General features: G+C 40.5%; 1 pseudogene; it reads left to right on the forward strand.

Annotated features, from left to right (window-relative positions):
• The first annotated feature begins 4615 nt into the window (after positions 1 to 4615).
• The window catches only part of LOC140517574 (actin-related protein 2/3 complex subunit 1A pseudogene), a 32349-nt pseudogene continuing 17238 nt past the window's right edge, over positions 4616 to 19726 (forward strand).

Here is a 19726-nt window from a genome sequence, read left to right on the forward strand (position 1 = left end):
TGTAAATGGAGACTTCATTAAAAATATTATACTGGCTATAGAGCATTTTCTATGTTCCGATCCCTTTACGGACTCTCTCAGTCAAGGAGGGAACAATATGATTTGGATGCATTTTAGAATGAATTTCATATTTTCAGTCATAGAAGAGCTAGTGGCATTGCAAACAGGTTTCTGCTTGGGTAAGAGACCCTTGCAGAGGAGGAGGAAGGAATTTCTCTCTTCTCCCCAGACCCCTGGCCTACATTAACCAAGTATTTTTGAAGGGTAGGTGCTGGCTCAGTAGGAGACACTACATCCACTGAGTTACAGAGTGTCTATACACTTCCCACAGATATGGATACAAAGAGACAGTCATCCAAGGGAAGAAACAGACTCAAGTAGCATGACCCCTGGCAGCATAGAAGAGAGTCTGACTATAGGATTAAGAGCAAATCCTGGGAAGCACAATGTTGAGAACTGATGAGCTCTATGATTTAGCTGAATAGCCCCTTAAGGTTGCCTCTAAAACCCAATGGAACAACCACTGTCTGGGAAATTTAACTTTTGTGTTCAAGTACAAGATGGGAGAGATAGCTCAGAGGGGGTACCCTATTTGTTCTACTTGGGCTGAAGGGGTAGAACTAGGAGAAAGGGGCATATTTTGTTCAGATATTGAAATCAGAAGGATAAAAAGGAAAAACTTCTTAACTTGAATTGTACACGAGTATAAGGCTATTCAGCACTAGAAATTATCTTTAAGTAGAGGCTAGAAGAGCATTTGCTATTTTTGAATCAAGAATTACTTCTTGGAGGAGGGGATATTTGAATTGGGTTTTAAAGGACAGGTAAGAATTCAGCAAGTGAATAAAGGCAAAGTATTCCAGGCATATAGAACAGTTTGACCAAAGGTACAAAGGTGTGGGGGACACAGGGCATCATTAACAAGCAGAATTATTGAGTTTGGCTGCAATATAAAGTATTTAAAGAGAAATACCATGAAATGAGCCTGGAGTCAGCTCATGAAGCTTCCTTTCATGAAGTTTTCCATGATCCTACTTCATACCTCTTCTAACAGATCACTCCCACCCTGGAATGTCCATAATATCTTCTTTGGACCTCTCTTTTTTACTTGTAAAAGGATTGTTGAACATAGATTTAGAGCTAGACGGGACTTTAGCATTTTTAAAGTCTAATCCCCTTCATTTTATAGACAGGGAAACTAAGGTCCAGAGAGGCCATAGGCATTACCCCTGGTAGCAGAGAAGAGTGTCTGACAATGAGAAGGAGCAGACCCTGGGCCTGCCCAAGATTATATATGTAGTAAGTAGCAAAACCTAGGCTGAAAATCTAGTCCTCCAGGACTCTTTCCTTTCCACTCCACAATCTCTTCAATGATCAAGGGATGAAGTCCCAACAATGGAACAGAATTCCAGATAAAAGGTTAACAACCTTGGTAAAAATTTTGGTTGCCTTTGCGTTGTAAGCTGTTATTATTAGGAACTACAGTTTCACAAAGAAGCCAGGGTTAACACATTTGGTTAATGTCATCAGGGCCTCAAATATCATCTTGTTCAACCTACATCAGTGTAGTAATCACCACCACCACCACTCTTCCCCCCGCCCAGCAATCTGTGACCCCAGGTCCCTCCAAGACTCTGGAGGTATGATGATCTTAGGTGAATTTCTTTTTTCTTGATTCTTTGCTTCCTCCTGAAGTTGCTCCAGGAAATTTTCCTAATATACTGAGGATATAGCTCTTGTTTTGGTTTCCACAAATGTGGATAAAAGAGATCTCAAGGATAGCTCTCTTGGGGAAGATTCTGACTTCTTCCTCTTTGAAAGTGATCACTATTGGGTCTGATTATTATACAAGGTAGCACATGCAAATGAGGAATGGGCATCCTTAATTACATCCCACAAAAGATGAAGACCTAAGCGATATACAATAGCCCTAAACCAGATGCAAGGAAAATAATGTAAAAACATCCAAAATAATCTATCAGCTACTGAAAGAGAATAGAATTTAGAGCAAGATTTTGACGTACTAATGAGTGCCTCTATCCCATTAAGTCCTACCCAGTTCCTTAAAGGTGTGTGTTACCTGTCATTGTTTAGACAAATGTTGAAGTATGCTTTCCCTTGGGCTTATACCAGCCATGCAACTCACTAGCTTTGTTCTCCAAGTAGGACATTGCCCAAAAACTAAAAGATGCATGGTATTTCATGAAATCCCTTTCTCCCTTTAGAAAGCCTGATCTAAAAACTCTTGAATTTGGGAAGTATCAAACTTGTACTTAGCCATGAAGCAATTCCCAAAGCTCGCATTTTCCAGGAAAATATCCCCTTTCTGACTAGAATGTTATATTCTAGGATCATACTTCTTAAGGAATTGAAAATATCTCTCCTCAACACAGCAGTTGGAGTTCACAATTGTTGCTCAGGCTTCATGCCAGTAATAAAAACTTGTGCTGCCATGCATTTCTACCACAAATAACCATCAACAGTTCCTGGGGGCAAGGGTTGGGAAGAGGAAACATTAAGTGGGCATGGGTTTCCATCCACTCATTCAAAAACCAAGTTTATTTGGATATCTGTTCTCAAAGTTGGAAGAGGAAGAGAGAAGACAGAGAGATAATGACAAAGACAGACAGAAACACAGTGACAGAGACATATTTGACATTACACCTTGATTTTATAGACCAGAGAGAGGGATGGTTCCTCAGATAAGAGTCCAGCCCTTTAGTCTTGAGTCACAGGCATTAGGTCATTTTGAGCTCCCAGAAAGATGCTAGTGGTCCTACTTACCTTCCATGCAGGAGTACCCAAGAAATGTTTCCAAACAAAGGGTTGTTGCAATGGCCAAATAAAAGGTCCATAAAACCCATTGCAAACTTTAAAGCAGATTTCAACTATTCTTATTACCACCATCTTCCTATTGAACTTAGAAAAAAAAAGAAGACCAAAAAAATTGAGTCCTTGGAAAACTTCCATAAGGAAGATGGACTGACTTGACCTGCTTCCTCCCAAAGGCCAGATCCAGGAGCAATGGGAGAAAGAAGCAGATTGCAACTTGATATAAAGATAAACTAGTTAATGAATGGAGCTTGCCAATAGCAGAATGGGTTAGTTCCAGAGGTGGTGGGGTTCCTATTACTGAGGATTTAAATCTTCAAATAAAGCCTGGCTGACTATTGTATTAGGGAGGCTTAGATGGCTTCTGAAATCATTTCATCTCTGATTCTGTGGACCTATGATGCCATGCCCAGTATCCTTCTACATCTATGGATCAATCAATATTTATTAAGTCCCTACTAAGTAATAGGCACTGTGCTAAGCACTGGACTGCAAAAAGAGGTGAAAGTGAGGCAGCTAGCTGGTGCAGTGGATAGAGAACAAGCCATGGAGTCAGGAAGACCTGAGTTTGAATCTGACCCTGGACACTTAACACTTAACTTACTAACTGTGTGACCCTAGGCAAGTCATTTAACCCCAATTGTCTCAAAGAAACAAAGAGGCAAAAGAGTCTCTTCTCTCAAGGAGATTATAATCTAATCCACATTTCACATGTACTCATTTGAGTAATGGGCTAAGGGAAGGATTCCATTCAGGTCCATCTTAAAATAGTGCAGTACTGCCCAGCAACCCTGGGTGGTTAGAAGTGTGAATTTCCCTTCCTATCAATTTTGTATCTGATATGCTTTAGTATAATGGGAAAAGGTAAAATTCCTGAGTCAAAGGACCTGAGTCCAAATCCTGCCTCAGACACATACTATCTTTGTGACCTGGGCAAGCTACTTAACTTCCCTGGGTCTCCATTTCTTCATCTGTAAAATGAGGTTAGACTAAATGCTTCCTAAGGTCCCTTCCATTTCTGAATCTATCTGGGTAGAGATATTTCTGGAGGGAAATGTGTCTCAGAAAAACTATTCCCAGATGTGGACTGAACTATCTAAAGCATTTTTCTGGAGAAAGTGACTGAATAATGATTTTACTGATATAGGGAGCTCCCAGGTGAGGAAGTGCCTTCTACCCTTGCCAGTTGGCGTAGTCTTTGCAACTTCCACCCTTACTGCTGTAGGGTTACCTCGAGTAGAGTCACACAGCTAACGTGTCAGAAGTAGCATTGGGCACTGCTTATCCTGGCTTCAAGGACAGCCCTCTGTCTTCTATACAATTCTGCCTTTCTCTGTCTAGGTACTTACCAATACATTTTTTCATAGTAAGACAGCAAGCGACCACTTTGGGGATATGAGACGATTTCCCTTAACAAATATTTGCTTAAATAACCAATAAGGGACCACCTAACTCATCCACAACTCACTTCTCTGACATGTATACATGAACCTTAGTTTGACTCCAGAGTCTCCTGCTATCCTCAACCATTCTCAGAAGTAAAAATAATGAAAAATGTCTTTATAAATATCACTCAGGCAAGCCTGTCTGATCACAAATAAAATAATGCCTACAGAATATAATGTCTCTTTAGAAGGTTTTGATTATGTGAATGGCCAAAATGATTTCCAAAGTCATTCTGAGTCTTTTGTAATCATCTGTTTACAGACCTGATCGTTATTTCTAATTTTCCCAGGAACAATCGTTTGCTGGGTAGAGTGGGCCTGTGAGCTTGTCATTTATCATGCGGGCTTTTGCTCCTGGCAGCATGGCTGGGCAGGTGACCAGCCCGCCTGAAACAGAGGTACAAGTGATCAATACAGTAGATTCATTTCCATCAATAGCTGCAAATGGTAAGATTTATAAGGCTCAGCCCTGAGATGCTGCATGACTTAATTGGCTGCCCATCGATAAGAGACATCTTGGGTCAGTGTGAGACTGGGTGTGGGGGGATGTGAGAGATGACATCACTCATTACTAGGGCATCCACTAACTGGTGGAGTGGAAAGTTCACTGGCCCGGGAGGGCTAACCCTAGCTCTATTACTGACTTGCTGTGCAATTCTAGAGAAGTGACTTTGCCTCTCTGGACCTTAGTTAACCCCCTCATAAAGAGGGAGATAGACTAAGTAGCCTCTAGAGTCCTTCCCAACTTGATTGTACTTGCTATATTCTATGATATTACCCTTTCCCCCTCCCAGAGCCACCCCTATTTATCTAACAGGACATACAACTGCCTACACTGAGAAGCTACAAAGAAGGAGGCCTTCTCTCTCCAGCTTATCAGTGACTGATATTCTACTATTAGAAAACAGACCCTAAAGACTCGTATGAGCTAGATAGTAGAACCTGGAAAACAATATTCACAGTGACTAGAAGAATATAAATTGAAAGAACAAAAAAATTGATTCTGAATGCTATGAAATCATAATAACTAAGCTTGGCCCAAAAGAAGACATGAGAAGGCACTTACCTCTCTCTTTTGCAGAGGTGGAAGAGTATGGACTTATTCCCACCACCTCAATTTCTTTTTTTTTTTTTATAGGAGATGGCTCTTTGGGTGGGTGAAAACGAAATATATATTGAAAAATGCAGGGGGTATAAAAAAACAAAATATATTCATAGAAATGCATTTTTTTAAAAAGAAAGAAAAACATCTTTGAGAGTTAAAGAATTGCCTACCTCTGCTCAGCTCCTCTTTTAAAATGCAGCTCCAAACTATGATATTAAACAAAAGGTGTCGATAAAAGTACTTTGAAAATACTATCTAACCTCCTACTCCCATACTAGGATAATATGTTTGATCCCTAACAGTTTGGGGACACTGGGAGCTTGGGGAAGAGACCTCTCTCTGTCTTCAATGATCCCCTTTTCTAAAGAAGAGATAGTCTTTATCCTTGAGTCATCTGAGGAAGGAGACTTGGCCCCTGCCCATAGTCTAAGCAAGGAGACACAATCTTATCCCGAAGAGTTTTCAATCTAAAGCAGTGGGGGGATGTGAGTGGGCCCTGATGAAGAATTGAGGCCTCTGAGGACAGCAAACTAATGGGGAAGTCAGTCACTATTATTACCAACATTCTATTTGCTAAGCACCTAGAGTGCTTAGTTGTGTATGACAGTGGTAAAGAGCAGTGGGTAAAGAGGGGCAAATACACACAGTGCTCACTCTCAGAGCAAGATAAAAAAAACAAATGTCAGAAGAAGAAGCACGGGATAAGAGATAGATGAGTGAGGCAGACAGTAACAGCAGCAGGACTGACAGAAGCCTGAAGGTTGGGGTCATCAGGGAAAGCTACATGGGGGAGGCAGGACACAATTTGGGTCTGGATGGATAGGTGGCTTCAACAAGCAGAGAATGGTAGTGAGACTATTTTTGTCAGAATCATTGATATGAAAAAGGCAGAGATGAGAAAGGCAGTTATGTACACAAAGTGGTTTTATATGTGTCTGATGACCTCGCTCTAGCTCTCCCTTTCCCTCCCTTAATGTTGACCATTCCTGAAAAGAAGCAACTTGGTATATTGGATAGAGGTCCAGGTTCTGATTCTAGAAGACCTGGGTTCAACTCCCTCCTTTAACACACATTGACTATATGACCTTGGATAGGTAGATAGTGCAGTAGATACAGCACTAGGCATGGAGTCAGAAGACTCATCTCCGAGTTCAAATCCAGCCTCAGACACTTATTAGCTATGTGATCCTGGATAAGTCACTTAACCTTGTTTGCCTCAGTTTCCTAATCCGTAAAATGAACGAGAGAAGGAAATGGCTAACCATTCTAGTATCTGCCAAGGAAACCCCAAAGAAGGTCACGATGACCCAGATGTGACTAAACAATAATGACTTTGAAGTGCCCAAGGCAGCTCTCTAAGTCTACAGAAACTGAGAGTTGCCATTCTTTACTGAGAAGAGGGTATTTCTTCACTAGCAGATCCTTACATGGATGAATTCACAGTTCCATGTTAACCATTAACCACCTTCTAATAAAACCAGCATCTCTCCTCTCCTGTCCTACCACCACACTTGAAACTTTTATTTTTACAATCACCCCTTTGAAGGACAAGATAGCCTGATAAAAGAAGGTTTCTCTGAAAATGCAACTGGAATTGGGAGACATGGGTTCTAATCCATCTTTGACACAACCTACTTTGTGTTCTTGAACAAGTTGCTATACCACTCTAAGCTTCAGTTTCACTATTTATAAAATGGAGATACTATATACCCTGTGGACTACCTTCCTGCAGAAGTTGTCATGATAGAAGTGCCTTATAAGCTACAAAGTTCTATAGAAATATGACATTATTAGGAATAATAACTCACTATTTTATCTACCTCAAGGATCTATAATTTCATCTATTTGAGTACTCCCTTGCTGACATGTTTCACAGTCCTTCCACACCTTAAGGGGGCACCTTCCATGTGGTGCTCTGACCAAAAGAATTCATCTTGTGGTGACCCACTTTCTGGCAATGAGCCTCTCTGCATTTAGCTGGGCTGATCTTGGGATACACAGCTCATTGACAGTTCTCACTTGAAGTCTTTCAAGCCCCAGAGAACCTGGCAGCACTTGGGTTCCATTGACCCAGGCTTTTTCCCATATCACATTGAAGGAGTTCATCAAAGGAGAGAAAACTCATTTATTTCCCTGAATCTTTAGAAGCTGAAGTCATAGAATGGATAAATTTGGATGGAGAGTAGGGTGCTGGTGATGAGGAGGGAAGCAAGCATTATGGTAGGGAGGAATGGACTATAATTTTAGATGTCCATAGCTGGAAAGGACCTTAGAGGAATCAAAGATTAAGAACTGGAAAGAGTCCAGTTCAGTTTCTTCATTATACATAAGAGAAAACTGAGGCATGCAGAGATTATGATTCACTTACTACACAATTAATAGACAGCTAGGATGCAAACTCAGGTCTTCCAAATCAAAAGTCCATGTTCATTCCACAGCAACACTTAGGCATCAGCTAAGGGATCTCAGTTTTCCAGTCCATCCTCCACTTACTTACAAAAATAATTTTCCAAATTGACAATTCTGGCCAAATTGACAATTCCCCTATTCAAAAATCTTTGATGGTTCTTTATTGGTAAAATACAACTTACTCTGTTCTCCATAATCTGGATCCCACTAAGCTCTTCAGATTTTTTTCACACATTCCCCTTAGTACTCTACATTCCAATACTCATTGATTTCCAAACTTACTATGCCATTTCCCACCTCCATGAATTCATGTAGGGTGACCTCTCCATACCTGGCATGGACTTCTTCCTTGTCTCCACTTTTCAAATTCTTTATCTGTATTCAAAGCTCAGCTCAGGTACCACTCCATCCACGAAGCCTTCTCTGATCCCACACAGCTGGAAGTATCCTCTCCCTCCTCAATTAGTCTTCTGATCACATTATCTGGATCTCACTTTTGCCTCAATCACTCCCCAACATTATTCTCATCTGTGTATACATTTTCCCTGCCCCTCCCACCACACTTCCAATAGAATGTAAGCCCCTTTGAGGAAGGAATCAAATTATTTTCCATCTTTTTTCCACTAGTGTCTTACAAATAGTAAGTAATTAGTGTTTTTTTTTTAATTGAATTGAATCAAATCTAGTCTCTGGTAGTCTTCTTCAACATTCCTGGGGCCTTAGAATAGAAGAAAATGCCCCAGTTGTAGCCTAAGTAGTGAAAGCCCCAGGATGAAGAGCTAGGATAGGGAAAAAAAGAAGCAGAGGCTATCTAAACAATCTTAACTTTCTTTTTTCTGTAATTTGTTATTTATTTTAAACATTCTTTTTTTTAAATTTGAGTTCCAAATTTTCTCTCTCCTTCATATCCCTTCCCTCACCCACTGAGAAAGGCAAGCACTGCAATATAAATTATTCATGCAAAATCATGTAAAACATATTTCCATATTAGCCATATTGCAAAAATAAAATAAAGTGAGAAAATTATACTTCAGTTTGTACTCAGAGTTCATCAATTCTCTCTCTGGAGGTGGAAATCATTTTTTTCATCATGAATGCTTTGGAATTCTCTTGGATCATTGCATTACTCAGAGTAACCAAGTCTTCCATCATTACATCATTGCTCTTACTGTGCCCAGTTCTTCTTACTTCCCTTTGCATCAGTTCATATAGGCTTTGCCATGCTTTTTGAAACCACTTTCCTCATCATTTCATATAGCACAATAATGTTATTGTAGCTGTTCAGTCTTTTTTTCTACTGGATTGTAGAGTACATGGAGGACAGTAAGGTTTAAGAAGACTGGAATAGTTGGAAAAGATCAACTCATCAAGGCTTTAAAAGCCAAAGAGATTTTATATGTGTGCCTGGAGACAACAGGGAACCACTGGAGTTTATTGAACAAAGGATCAATATGGTCAAAACTATGCTTGAAGAAAAGAAAACCAACCAGGAGGCTATTGTGATAGTCCAAGTATGAGACAATGGAGGGCCTGCACCATGGTGGTGGCAGCATCACCATATACAAGAGGATCACCCTACGCAAGAGATGTCTAAAGACCTGGGTTTGAATCCCAGCTCTTACAATTACCATCATGTGATGCTGGGTAAGTCCCTTAATCTTTCACTGCCCCACAAACCACTGGGCCTTCTTCTAGCCTAGACCCCATAGGCATTACCCAAGGAATCAGCCTTTGTGGAGAAACAACTTGGTAAATACTTCTTCAGGTGCTACAGCCCCTACCTCAGCAACCACAGCTACCGAAGACCTGTAAAAGACTGTGGACAAAGACTTTGGCACTGTCAAATGGTTTGACATGTAAGTGGTTTTGTCAGTAGCAATGACATTAAAGATTCATTACCATCTGCTTCACTGCTAAACCCCAAAAATCTAAGAATGTATCTATCCGACTTTCAACTGAAACCTCCTCTATGTGTTATCCTCCCTGTTTGAATGGTAGCTCCTTGAGAGCAGACTGTCTCATTTTTCTTCTTATGAAAAGAGGGATTTTACAAAAAATAATTGCTTAACAAAAGTTTTTTTATTCATCTATATAGTGAACGAGTTGTGAGTCAATGATTTTAGCAACTTCTGACAGAACCTGTTCCACACCTATTAGAGGCTATGATCTAATTTCCAAAAAAAGCGCTTTGCAAACCAATCTGCCTCCTGTCCCATGCTTTATGCTATCCTGATAGTCATGCCCTTGCTATAAATGAAAGCGGAAGCTAAAGTTAAATGGTAGCTCCCTATCAGTGAGCTCCTCTCACTCTGAGAAGTAAATGAAAAGAATTGTCTGAGTTTGTTTTATTGCACACCCAAAGACAACCAAAGGGATCATTTCGTGGGACCTGTGGTCTTCTCCTATTGCAATAACAATGACAAGCATGATAAGCCTGAACTGTAAGGTCACCCACTATGAATATAATTTCTCATGCTTCCCTTGATAATCAGTGAATTAAATGTGGCCCTTGGAAAGAGCAAAAAAAGAAGAAAGAAAGAAAGAAAGAAAGAAAGAAAGAAAGAAAGAAAGAAAGAAAGAAAGAAAGAAAGAAAGAAAGAAAGAAAGAAAGAAAGAAAGAAAGAAAGAAAGAAAGAAAGAAAGAAAGAAGGAAGGAAGGAAGGAAGGAAGGAAGGAAGGAAGGAAGGAAGGAAGGAAGGAAGGAAGGAAGGAAGGAAGGAAGGAAGAGAAGAGAAAGAAAGAAAGAAAGAAAGAAAGAAAGAAAGAAAGAAAGAAAGAAAGAAAGAAAGAAAGAAAGAAAGGAAGGAAGAAAGAAAGGAAAGAAAGGAAGGAAGAAAGGAAGAAAGGAAGAAAGAAAGAAAGAAAGAAAGAAAGAAAGAAAGAAAGAAAGAAAGAAAGAAAGAAAGAAAGAAAGAAAGAAAGAAAGAGTTAAAAAAGGATTCAGAAATGAAAATAACCCAAAGTCTTATTGAATCCCCAGAAGTTTTACACCTGGATGTTAGAATACCATGCACATAATAAAAATGATAAGCAAGGTGATTTTGGAAATACCTGGAAAGATTTACACAGAACCAGGAGAACATTATATTCAGTAACAGCAATACTGTACAATAATCAACTGTGAATAACTCTAAGACAATTTCAAAGGACTCATGAAGAAAAATGCTATCCACATCCAGAGAAAAAAACTGATGAAGTCTGAATGCAGACCAAATCATACTATTTTTTCACTTTATTATTTTTCATATTTTTTTCATCTTTCATCTTTCACTACATGACTAATACGAAAATATGTTTTACATGATTGCATATGTATAATCTACATAAAATTGCTTACTGTCTCAGGGAAAGAGGTAGTGAGAGAGGAAGGTAGAAAATTTGGAACTCAAAACATGTTTTTTAAATGAATGTTAAAAATTATCTTTACACTTACATGAACTGATGGAAAGTGAAATGCGTAGAACCAGGAGAACATTGTACACAGTAATAGCAATATTGTAAGCTGATCAGCTGTGAAATGACTTAGCTATTCTCAGCAATACAATGATCCAAGACAACTCCGAAGTACTTATGATGAAAAATGCTATCCATCTCCAGATAAAGAACTGATGGAGTCTGAATCTAGATCAAGTTAATCTTTTTTTAATTTTTATTGGATTTTTTTTTTGGTCTATGTTTTCTTTTACAACATGAGTAATATGGAAATGGTTTGCATGACTACACAAGAATAACTTGTACCAAATTGCTTACCTTCTCCATGAGGAGGGTGGGGAGGGATGGAGAGAATTTGTAACATAAATTTAAAAATGAATGTTAAAAAATATTTTTACATATAATTGGGGAAAAATAAAATACAAAGTAAATGTTTTAATTGTGCTTACATGTAATTCAGAAAAAAATAAACATTATTTTTTAGAAAAGGAAAGAGCACTGTTGAAGAAAAAAGAATACCTTATACAAGTGGAGGTTCAGAATCCACTGGATATAGCAATCACAATACAACATTACAAAAAAAAAATGAAATGGACTATATCTTAGCAGATAGAAAATGACTTATTACTGATATGGGAGTCATTACCAAATCAGCTCTACGTGTAGTCAGATGATCAAATAAAGTAAAGGTCAAACTCAACAGAAAATTAGAAGAATAAAGATAAGAAGCCAATATGTGCAATTGCAAAATCTACAACTTACTGATTTAAATAAGTTCTTGGCTCCAAAAAGTGAGAAGAGGATAAGAGTAAAAACACTGCCTTTGATTATCATCATTTCTTTGAGTAGTTTAACCGCTGTAAAGCACTTGCTGCAACTTGGAAGCCAAAAACGAGCTCAGCCAGCAAACACTCAGTCAGCTTGCCAAGAAGAAAGATATAGCAGCCAAGGACAATATAAGTTTAGAGTACAAGCTCATTTGCAAAACATTATTGGGGAGGGGGGGAATAGAAGATTGAAAGCAGTATTGCCTCACAAAAAAGGGGAGGTAGAAACATTAGATAGGAAAACAAGCCTGCAGAAAGCTTGGCATGAGAATTCACTTAGCCAGATCATCCTAAAAGTATATATAGATGAAACTAGAAGGGGGGACAACAAGTAGATACAAAATTGAACAGATCTGACAGTGTTTCCATAGCAATATATTCTCATCATAAATGAAATTGGAATCATTGCATAGGACTCTTAACAACCAAATCCCTGATGTGTTATATAAGAAAGTGAAAATGTCACTTATGAAACTGAAGGAAAACAGCTGGACTTCACTGAATACAGAATAAATTGACTGGAGGCAATACGTTAAGGGAACTCAGTTTTTATATCTCAGATAGATTCCCAAATATGTTAAAAGAATGGAAAGAAATACTCATTATGACCAAAGAAAAGTAACAGAGGAGGCACCAGCAACTTCCAACCCATATGAGAAGAGAACACTGAGGAATTTCAACAACAGATCACATCAGTCTCACAATGAAAAGTGTAGAGAAAACAAAATATGGTGGGGTTTTGTTTGTAACTGCAAAAAAAAATTGATCTAATAGAGCAAAACATAACCTTAAAGGTTCTATTCCAACAAGATGTCTCTTGGGATATGTTAAGGTCACAAAGGACTCTTTATTAAAGGTAACCACAGAGACAATTATTGATTGAAAGATTCTCTGATTATCAGTGTCAAATGTGGAATTGGAATATATAAGCTTGTGAAAGATTTTCACCATTGCTATGGAGAACATCAAGTCCAAATGGAAGAGGGATTCCCTATAGATGAGGAGATCCTCCAGAGGCTTCTGTTTCTTCAGGATGACATGCTGGTTTGACCAAGTCCCAGCATTCTCCTAGGACTCCCTTAATGAGCTCTATGAATACTCAAATGAGATGAGCTTAGTAATCCACATAGTCAAAACAAAATGAATGAAGCTATTGATTCATATATTTTCAGGGGTACTAAAGAGGAACAAAGATCTGGTTCCAGAACTAATTATGAGGAAGAGAGCAGGCTGACTTGCATTTAAAAATTTTCACTGCATTTTTAAACATCTCAAGCAGTTCTCTGGCATAAAAATCCATCCTTTTAATGTCATATTCTCCCCATGATGCTCTCAGGAAGGAAATGGAGGGGGATGGGCCACATAAAAAGAGCAAAGAATAAAAGAGGGATGCATGCCGTTGGTACTCACAAGATGCTAAAAAGCCTCAGAGGAGGTATTCAGTGTGTGGGGAAGATGAGGAGAGGAGGTATTATGATCAACTCTTCCAGTGCTTGTGTCAAGGAGAACATTAAACTATTTAAGTATATACAGTGCCCTGCATTTGTGTACCAAACTCCATGAGGACAGGGGCTTCTGCTAATCAAAGTAATTTCCACTAAATCACATATCCATGGCATGTGAGTATTCCAGTATGCTTATTCACAATTGAGTAATGTGCATGATTTGGCATCACATTTGAAGTTCCCCAAAAAGACAGCATTCTGGTAAGAGGGAGAGAGAGAAAGAGAGAGAAAGGCGGAGAGAGAATTCATGTAGCCATCATTTCCCTATGTTGCTTCCCTGAGATACCAAGTGCCTGGCCTGTAACACTCAAGGTTACCATGGGAACCTGCTGAGTTGTCCCCTCTCCTAGGCAATCACCCAGAATTGCACTCTCTCCTCTCTCCAAAGACCATTGTCAGCAGTAGTCCACTGTATAGGCAGTGTCTGTGAGGGTGGTGTGTTAAGGAGGGGAGCCCCCACCTGTAAGGTGGTCCTAAGAAAAAGGATCAGAGTGGAAGTTGGTTCAATTTGCCTCCTAGTTCCTTTTTAATGTTCCTTAGTCACTTTTGGTCATTTCCTCTCCCTCGCTGCCCAGTTATCAAATGGCCAACATTAGAAAGGGCCCTTTCCAACTCTAATATCCTATGTTCCTAGTGCTTTCCCAGGGCAGCCTGAGTCCCCATCACTATATGGTTTCCCTGCCTAGCCCTGAGAGCACTCTGAACTAACAAATCATCCCTTCTCTTCTTCTTCCACTCCACAGCCAGGTCTTAGCTGGGTGTTGGGAGCAAAGCATTCTGACTGAATTTGCCAAATGCCTGTTGATTATCCTGATGGAGATAATGATCTCTCACATTCATCCACAGCTTTACAGTTTCCCAAAGCCTTTTTGACATGCATTATCTCATTTGATTATCTCGCTGAATAGCTCCTGAAGTCTACCAGAACAAGAGAGGTAATAGATAAGCCTGCTATTCTCTGCCCTGGTCAGACACCATCTGGAGTATTGTGTTAGGTTTTGAGGACACCCCTCCCTTTTAGGAGGGACAGTAATAGCCTGGTGTGCATTTAGAGAAAGATGACCAGAATGATGAAAAGACTGGAGACTGCCATATTAGGTCTCCTTGGAGGAAACTGAGGTCTTTGCCCCAAAGACAAGAAGGTTTGACAGGGGACATGATAATTGAATTCAAATATTTGAAAGACTACCATGAGCATGGACTAGCCTTATTTGACTGATCTCCCTCCCTAGAGATCAGACCTAGGATCTATGTAGGGGGAAGAGTGGAAATTGGAAAAAGAGAGTTATCAGGAACCATAATTGGGGTTAATATAACCACTATAACAAAATCTTCTAAAGCTATCTTAAAATGGAATAGGCTGTCCCCTCTAGATGAGGAACATCAGCTCCATGTTAAGTTGCATGTCCTGGATGTCCATGTCCATAGACTTGGGCTGAGCTCTCTCCAGGGATTTGACTGCTAAGGGACAAGGTAGGGGGGGCCCTTGGGAAACCCTAGAGAAAGCCCAAGTGCAGGAAAGGCAGAAGCAAGGACCTCTTAGCTTTAAAGGACCATATCTGGGTTACAAGTATTTCCTCCAACCCATACCCAATGCAGTATGTGTGGAAGCAGCTTGGTCACCCCTGATGACCAGACCCAGATGGCAAGCTCTATCCAAAACCTACAAACTGATCTAGAACCCTATAATGACCCAAGTGGCTGGTCATTCATGACCCTCAAACCTCTACTTCACTGCAAACAGTGGGTCTGCTTCTTTGCCTAGCATCATACCCTGTTCCAGATGACCCAAGCTGCCTTGTCTCGAGATCTGATTAGCCCAATATTCAGAAGCAAGAGAATTTTATAGCTCATGTTAGAGTCAACGATTTTAGGGGAACCATAACTCATAGTAGGACCATAACTAACAGCCATCATCTAAGGCCTGAGTTATACAGTTCTTTAGCTGTGAATATTCCCTGTAAGGGTGCAGACTCTTGCCCCGAACTGTACTCCCTATTACCCTATGGCCATCTCTTTTCCTTTAGGGTATAATCCATCCTCCCTTTCTCCATTTATCTCTTCCCCAAGCACCCTTCATTTTTCTCTTACCATCCCTACCTCCCTCTTAAATATTCTCCTTGACCCCTTCACAATACCTTGCCTTTCTTAAGTAACTTCTCCCCCCAAAACCTTTCCCCCTCCCTTCTCAATAACCTTGAGAATCCTTTTCTTCCTCTAGTACTCTTTACCTAATAGCCCACTTCTCTCAGAGTACTCCAGGTCTACCTTAACTTTCCTTAAGCCTTCCCCCCTTCTTTGAGCAATTCTTTCCATTTCCCAAGTACCTTTTAAAGGGAAGTCCCTGAACTCATCCTTAAAAACTCAGTTTGAGTCCTGACCTCTACCTGGAAAAACCTTCTTAGAATGCCTAGAGGGACCTATTTTTCTGAATTCCTTCAAGACTGCCTGGCTGTGTGGCCCCTACTTGGAAAAACTCTATTTGGGTCCCTGTTGCCCTCAGGATCAAATAAAAAATTCTCTGGCATTTAAAGAACTTTGCAACCTGGCCCTTCTTATCATTCCAGTCTTCTTACACTTTACTTCCTCAACACATTACATCTAAGTCACAGTGGTCTCTACTTGCTGATCCTCACATGTGACACTCCCATCTCTTATCTACATATTTATGGCTGCCTTTAAGGCTCAGCTCAAAGCTCACATTTTACATGTGACTCTTCCCAGTTGCCCCAGCTGCTGATGCCCTTCCATCTGAGATTGCTGCTGTCATTATTGAGTCGTTTCAATCATGTCTGACTTGCTGTGACCCTACTTGGGGTTTTCTTGGCAAGGATATTGGAGTGGTTTGCCATTTTCTTCTCCAGATTATTTTACAGATGAGGAAACTGAGGCAAATAGGGTTAAGTGATTTGTCCAGAGTCACGCAGCTAGTAAGTGTCTGAAGCCAGATTTGAATTCAGGTCCACCTGACTCCAGGACCAGTGCTCTATTCATTGTACCACCTAACTGCCCTGAGATTACTATCTGGAATTGCCATCTACCTATTCTGTATCTGTGCCTAGGTATTTGCATATTATCTTGCCCCTTTGGAATGTGAGCTCCTTGACAGTAGGGACCATGTTTCTGCCTTTCTATCTATCCCTAGTGCCTACTGCAGTGTCTGGCATATAGTAAACACTTTGAACAAATGTTCATTGACTGACTGTCAGAGCATTCTAAGTTTTCTGTACCTGGAGATCTTCAGAGTCTGGGGTTGGTTAGATATAATGGATCCCCATTTAGTCAGGATAGGTAGAAGGAGACTGATGTTTTAGGTTTAGGTTGGACTTGATGCCTCTGACGTCTCCTTCCAACTCTGAGATTCTACCTTCAAAGTTCAGTTAAATTTGGATGGTCAGAGAAGAGGCTTTATAACCATCACAAATACTCCATACCCCCATTTGACAGCTGAAGGAATTATAGAAAGGAGAGAAAGGAAATAATGATAGGGGAATTAAATCACTTTCCTGTAGCCATGCTATCTTGATACTCTCAGTGGTCTGCATGCACCTCAAACTCACATGGCCCAGGATATCTCATCAACCCCAGATCCTAGTCAATTCTCCACACCCCATCCAACCATCCACCTGGACCACTTTATTATCTGTCCTGTCACTAATCAAGACCCCTCTACCTCCTGAAACCTTACCCAGGGCAACTAAATTGACTCAGATTTGGAATCGAGGTCTTTGGAGGGTGCAACCTGATGGATGAGTCAGCCAGTGCAAACACACATGGCCAGTCCCTGAACCCAGACCATTCTTCATATCTGGCTACCTCCCCTCATTAACCCTGGGCATCTCCCTTCTTTCTGCCTACCCATCATATGGGTGCATATCCCATCCAACCCACCAACATACATATATACACGCGCACACACACACACACACACACACACACACACACACACACACACTCCATCTCTTGTTCTGAGGTCATCAACTCATTATTAACAATTGCTTCTGCTAAGGGAATATCAGTTGTCTCTTCTTTGTCTCCACTCATCAGGACTTGCTAAATCTCCACTCTCAGTTTCCCAAGGTAAGTGTCTCTGCCTGATAAGATCCTTTAGGTGAGGATCAGAGCTGGAATCATAGATCCCTTCCTTAGCTGGAAGGAACTTTAGGCTCATCTAGTTTTGTTTTGTGTCACAGAGCTCTTTGCTAGTCTGATGAAGCCTATTGATCTCTCTTGGATTGAAGAAAATGTTAAATTTAGTGAGAAATTAATGAAAATAAAGATGTATTTTTTTTCCTCATTCAAGTTTAAAGACCCCTGAAATCTTCTCGTGATCCTTTGGGGAGTCTGTGAACCCTAGCGTAAGAATCCTTGACTAATTCAATCCCCCTCATTCTAGAGAGGGCTGCTAGTTGGGGCAGTGGATAGGGCATCAGACCTGGAATCAGGAAGAACCATCTTCCTGAGTTCAAATCTGGCCTCAGACACTGTGTGACCCTGTGCAAGTCATTTAACCCATTTGCCTCAGTTTCCTCATCTGTAAAATGAGCTGGAGAAGGAAATAACAAACCACTCCAGTATCTTTGACAGGAAAACCTCAAGTGGGGTCATGAAGAGTCAAACAGACTGAACACTTTACATATGAGAAAACAGGCCCAAAGCCACATAGTTGAGCTGTTGTATATAGTATACCTCAGTGCTCCCCCTTTCCCCATTTTTCTCTTCCATGATTTAAATCAAGATACTCTGACTCCCAGATCCAGCACGCAGAGCTCTGACTGTGAGAAATCATTTTGTTTCTCTATTAGGCTTTCTAGCATTTAGCACAGGGTTTGCCACATACTAAGCACGTAAGTGCTTTTTATTCATCTATCCTTGGAAGATGAATACACATTTGTCTGTCAGGACTGGTTTTCTGGAAAGAGCACTGGACTTGGAGTCATAAGATGTGGATTCAAATCCCGTCCCCACCATAAAGTAGCAGTGGGGTACCAGGAAATTCCCTCCCCCTCTTGGGCCTCCATTTGCACATCTATAAGACAGTTTTGCTTGGATGGCATCAAAGACCTCATCTATAGTTACTGTGGCTTGAAATTCTGGATACTTCATAGCCATTTTTGAAAATCAACCAAAAATACTCTCAAGTCATATCTTTCTAAGTGGAACAGGGCCTGAGGTCACCACCAAGCAGTTTTCTCTATGCCCAGGTAACTGCCAGACAACCCCTTTTCATCCTCCCCCCTCCCCAAAACATAGTGCAGACTGACCACACTCTTCAGTCACTTACCCTGAAGCTTCATCTGACCACTTCCAGGTTCTCAATTACCACAGTGTTCACCACTGGAAGAGGGTGGATGAGTGGGAAGTGTATTAATGATCGTTTACAGGCAGGAACCAGATTAAGGGACATGTAAATGTCCAGAATTTATGAGATTACCAGACCTCCCTTCTCCCCAGCCTTTTCCAGTTCTGAAGTTGTCTTCCTTGATTCTGTGAGTCACAAATTCCGTCAAATAGGTAAGGGGTATGCCTAAGTAGGGACATGTCTGATGGAACATAACCTCGGCTTCCTCAGAACTATGCGTTCAAGCAGTTTGTCATTAGTTGAGTCTTCTGATCCACTTTCAGTGCCTACTTGCCTGGTATCACATAGCTAGGAAGTGGTAGAGCCAAGATTAACCAGTGTAAGATTAAAAAGGAAAAGAAGCAGAAAAAATTGAGGGGAGGAGAAAAGAAAGAGCAAATGCCAAAAAAAAATCCATCCAGCTGTTTCCCATTCTGCCATAGCATTATATTTATTGATCACAATGTAGCATGAGCATGGCAAGTCACTGGAATCCTGCTATAATTGTGCTCTGGCAGACCTCAGAAACCTTCTGTCCTTGCATGCTAAGAAGAGTCCAGCTAGGAAAGCCAATGGAGGGAGGCCAAGGTTTTCCATGATAAAGGAGGAAAAGGAGCTGGGGGAAAACATGCCCCAGGGAGAAGACTTTGACTTGGGGAAAACAACCAGGCTTTCAACAATGCTCTCCATTTCCTGTACTGACTCCTGGCTGTGAGGGCCTCCAGAATAACTGTGCTATGCTGAGACAAGCATTTCCTCAGGTGCTGTTTGGGAAGTGGTGCTTGGGGTGCTGATTGTCTTTAATATATTTTCTTGATTTCACAAAGTTT

The sequence above is a fragment of the Notamacropus eugenii genome, chromosome 1 (genome assembly GCF_028372415.1).
Source record: "Notamacropus eugenii isolate mMacEug1 chromosome 1, mMacEug1.pri_v2, whole genome shotgun sequence".
In the NCBI taxonomy this organism is placed as follows: Eukaryota; Metazoa; Chordata; class Mammalia; order Diprotodontia; family Macropodidae; genus Notamacropus; species Notamacropus eugenii.